Here is a 5,268-nt window from a genome sequence, read left to right on the forward strand (position 1 = left end):
TTGCTTTCTCCTCTCTGATATATTGGAGTTTTATAAGTGTAACATTTAAGTTTGTCTCGGGCATATTTGGGTGAAAAAAACACCTAAAAACCCCCTAAGAATCCAGTAAGAAACACACCCTCTAGCCATGCTGTTGACTTCACATAGTTTTGCAGATTGGTTTTTTAGGGATAGATTTTGCTTAGGCGCTCTTCCCACCCATTTCTAGAAAGTACAGTAAGCTGGCTAAACTGAAACTTTGGGGACAGCTCTTACCTTCTCAGACTTTCTACTAATGCTTGTTTGTTTTGCTCCTATCCTTCTCTGTTGCCTCTATCACCAGATTTCTCAGCTTTTCAATGTTCTAAGACCTGGCACTGTCTTTGAGAAATGTCCAGGCTTGCCTTCTTGGGCAGATAAAGGCTATAGGCAGGAACACAAGGACTATCTGAAGAGCCACAAAACTATGCATGCAACCAAGGCTGGCTATACAATTTGTGAGGCTCCTTGTTCAACAAACCTAAAAAGTGCCACAAACTATATTAAAATGTAATATTTTCCTTCTTCACCAGTCTCCTCCCGAGTTGTCATATTGTTCTGTGTTTGCTATTGTCAAGAGACAAAATTACAATAAATTTAAAGACCTTAATTGGGTTTCTTTTGCAGTTCCAGAATTGGATAGAACCTCATTTTATCAAATAGTATGAGTGTTCTGATGAGTTGAGCAGAGGAAGTTCACTTAATAGACAGAAAAGGGCTGAGGAAAGCAGAAACAGAATAAAAAGTGGGTTGGTTGTTTCAAAGTTATTTTCCTTGTGAAAGTTAAAGCAAATGTGACTTTCTTATCATGAGGCTAAAACTGGCCTGTTTGGGGATTTAGCTATTATTTCTCTCTCTTCTGACTTCTTGAAAAGTTAGATAAACAACTTTGTTTTGGCTTGGTGGTATGGAACTTTCACATAAGTAACTCCACTTTGGTTCTGTCTGTTTGGCCTAGTGCAGGAGCTCAGTCCAAACCTATGACCTCCTATAAACTTTATTTAACACTATTCAATGTCACCCTCTCTCTAACAGGAAGATACTCATTGTATGTGAGCAGACTCTCCCAGGTGACCAAGGTCTGCCCCATAATCTGCTGTGTGCATCTGGCTGGTTCCCTTTCCCATCAACCTCCACACTGGAGTGGAATGCCCTAACTGGGAGCACAGAATTCAGTCTTTTCTTTCCAGAGTTCATTGCTCCAATCCACTGGGATAGGAAACCACTAAAGAATTGCAGTCCTAATACTGGAACTAACCCGTGGCAGGGAATGTTGCTGCCGTACACCCCTAGAGACACCACAGGGCATGCACGTCTGATCCTGATCTGCCCACCCTGCACCATGAGCAGACCCCAACTGGAGATGGATGATGACAGTGAACAGGCTTCTCACCCCTGATGACACTACCAGGGTCCTCACAATCCTGGCTGGAGGGCAGCAACAGTCACAGAGCAGGGGCTTGGAGGGGATGGCTGGCTGGAATCCCAGGTACTAAGTACCAGGGACCTGGAGCAGGTGGCTGAAAACCTATCCAGGGGAGGTGGGAAGGCAGCAGGCTGTAGGGTCCATAGGACTAAGACTCCAAGTCCTGAAAAATGCTCCATTGTCCTGTCAGGTTTCACTTCCACAATACAAGTTCAAACAAAAAATTAAGGATTTCAAGAAAGTGACTGTGGAGCTTTAAGCCCAAAGTATGGTGCCTTTCTGAGTGTTGGTCTTGTGTGGCTGCACTATCTCATGCTTGTGGAGCCAGGCCTGTGTGCAACATAAGAATATGTCGGGTAACTTACCTCTTCTGGAATGTGTGATTGACTTATCTTCCCTTCCAGACTGAAGAATTTGTTTCTTCAGGATAAGTTTTCAGAAGCCCTTTTCTATGTTTCCTCCCATGTGGAGTTCTTGCTAGGCTTTGTAAACGGCTCACCTATTTTCCAAAATGGGAATTGAAAAATGAACACTTGTGCATAGCTCATTGAGGGGCATCGAAAGGATTATGTGAGTCCTGAAAGGCACTGAAATAGCTTATTCCAACTGTAAGTATCCTGTGGGCTGTGTCTTCCTCATCTCTGTGTGAGCTGTTTTCTTCTAGACAAGCAGCTCAGTACTCTAAAATAAGCCACATTTCCTTTTATAGCAAAATTACTCTAGTATCAGCTTCAACCAGCCTAATTGCCAAAAAATGGTGCTCCATCCCACCTATGTCTCTTGATCCTGTAGGAGATTTTCCAAGTCCCACTTTAGCACATGTAGACAGAGCCATTTCTTTATTTATTTCCTGCCATCTGCCTCTTGGTTGTGATATCATCTAACTTCGTTGGTTGCCATTGGTCCTCACCAGATTGCCACTCCAGTGGGCACAGTGTCCTCAGTAGGCTGGGATCATTCCTATCTCCTCACTTGACCGAGGGTGAGGGGACACTCCTAAGAAGCTGGGGATAATGAAATTGATACACAACACAGAGAGTAACTTATAATTGCCACTAGAAGTGGCTTCATTCAGAATCCACAGGTCAAATGCAATGCCATGGTTCCTTACCTACTCATACCTGACTAGCTCTCAGTCTTCCTTTAAAAGCAGGTGTCAGTTCCCAATGCCATCCCACCCCCACTCACCTCCCCCAACAATTGCATGGGGTTTTCCAAGCATCTGCCTTTTACTTGACACTTGACATTAGTCTTATGTAATGTCCCCATAGAAAAGTGGAAACTTGGCTGGGAGCAATGGCTCACGCCTGTAATCCCAACAGTTTGGGAGGCCAAGGCGAGCAGATCACGAGGTCAGGAGATGGAGACCATCCTGGCTAACACAGTGAAACCTGGTCTCTACTAAAAAATACAAAACAAAACAAAACAAAACAAAACAAAAAAACATAGCCGGGCGTGGTGGCATGTGCCTGTAGTCCCAGCTACTCGGGAGGCTAAGGCAGGAGAATTGCTTAAACACAGGAGGCAGAGGTGGCAGTGAGCCGAGATTGCACCACTGCACTCCAGCCTGGGTTACAAAGCGAGACTCCGTCTCAGAAAAAGATAAAAAAATTAAAATAAATAAATAAATAAAAGTGGAAACTTTTCATTCTCTCTTTTTTTCTCTCTCTCTTTTTCTTTTCTTTTTTTGGGACAGAATTTTGCTCTGTTGCCCAGGCTGGAGGTCGGTGCTACGTTCTCAGCTCACTGCCACCTCTGCTTCCCAGGTTCAAGCGATTCTCCTGCCTCGGCCTCCCAAATAGCTGGGATTACAGGCATACACCACCATGCCCAGCTAATTTTTTTGTATTTTTAGTAGAGACAGGGTTTTGCCATGTTGGCCAGTCTGATCTTGAACTCCTGACCTCAAGGAGTCCACCCCTTGGCCTCCCATAGTGCTGGGATTACAAGTGTGAGCCACCGCGCCTGGCCTTCTTCTCCCTTTCTAAAGCCATTTTGCCCCAGGCCTCATCTTCTGCAACAGGATTACAAAATTTCCTGTGTAATTGATGACAGAGAATATACATTTGCTTCACCTTACACTTACTCACCTTAAACTTACCTTACATTTACCCACTTACACTTATTATGGCCCCTTTATCAAGAATAGACAACCTTCCTTGTTTGGTACATGTCTGTGCTTTGGTAAATAATACCAAGTAAGGGTATTCAGTCTGTGTTCTTTCTAATGCTGAGTTCTGTTCATTCCTTTTTTTCTTTTCTTAACAAGCTTTTCACCAGAGTGAGATGATGAACATATCCAATCAACATACCCCTGCTGACAATTCCTTTCCATCTACTCTCCTTTTGTATGCAGCTGCTAATAACTCCACAAGGACACCCTATGATTTATAGCCCTGGGCAAGTCAAAATCCATATTTAGGAAAAATATTGTTTTCCAGGGAAGCAATTTTCTGAAGCATGATTTGTTGTTTTAAAAACACAAAAAACACCCAATTGGTATCACTGAACAGAAAACTTCTCTAAATCTGCAGAATTTACCTTAGATCCTGTCATTCACCTTAGATCTTCCTGCATAATTAGGGTGGATTTAGGTGGGTTAGATTTTTAGATTCATCCCTAAAAGGTACTATAAAGTGCTTTTCTAAAAATAAAAGGGGCCTTTGGATCCACTCTGAAGCTATTGATTGTGGACCTGATCGGGTTTCCTGTGTATCATGGTGAGATTGGCAGCCAGGTACAGTACTGAACTAGATAGATAAAGAAGACGCCGGTTCCCACAGAGTTTCTGAGATAGGTGACCATGGACAACAAAGATGTAAACAAGTGAACAAGATCATTGTAAATAATGATAAATGCTCAGGAAACAAAAAGCAGCATAGTCAGAAAGTGACTAGGCCGGCAGTCGTTATACTGGGTGGTGACAGAAGCTTCTCTGAGGTCAAGACATTTGAGCTGAGACCTGAGAAGGAGGCAATGATCTGGGATCAGAGCTTTTCAGAAGAAGGAAATAGCCAGTGAAATGCCCCAAAGTAGGAGTAACATTCTCTTGAAGAACAGCAAGAATGCCAGTGTACTTATAGTAGACTAAACCATTGGAGAGAGGAATTAGCTGGAAGACATTAGCTGGAGGCCAGATGACATAAGGCATGAGTGGCCATGCTAAGGAGTTTGAAATCCAGGTGGTTAGAGGGGTTAGCAAGAAATGGTATGGCATTTTTTTTTTTTTTTTTAGACGGAGTCTCGCTATGTCACCAGGCTGGAATGCAGTTGTGCGACCACTGCAACCTCCGCCCCTGGGGTTCAAGTGATTCTCCTACCTCAGCTTCTTGAAGAAATGGTATAGTATCTTTAAGAGACCTGTTTGCTGTAGGATAGATGATAACACTGGAGACAGAGAAAGCAGTTGGTAACTTTCATGTAGGCAGAGTGACAGAAGGCCTTGCATCAGAGTGATAGCAGTAGAGATGGGCAGGGGAGGAGAGATTTCAAGATATTTTCTTCAAGTAGAGGAAATAGAACTCTCTGATAGGCTGGATGTGGAAGGAGTAAAGAAAAGAATTGGCAGGGTACAGTGGTTCATGCCTATAGTCCCAATACTTTGGGCAGCTGAGACAGTAAGATTGCTTGAGTGCAGGAGTTTGACTCCAACCTGTGCAATGTAGGGAGACCCCTGTATCTTAAAAAACAAAAAAACAAAAAAAACAAAAAAGGCTGGGCTAGCCATGTGTGGTGATGGTGTATGCCTGTGGTCCTAGCTACTTGGGAGACTGAGGTGGGAGGATCACTTGGGCCCAGGAATTTGAGACTGCAGTGAGCCATGG

Source organism: Pongo abelii, chromosome 13, assembly GCF_028885655.2.
Source record: "Pongo abelii isolate AG06213 chromosome 13, NHGRI_mPonAbe1-v2.0_pri, whole genome shotgun sequence".
NCBI lineage: Eukaryota > Metazoa > Chordata > Mammalia > Primates > Hominidae > Pongo > Pongo abelii.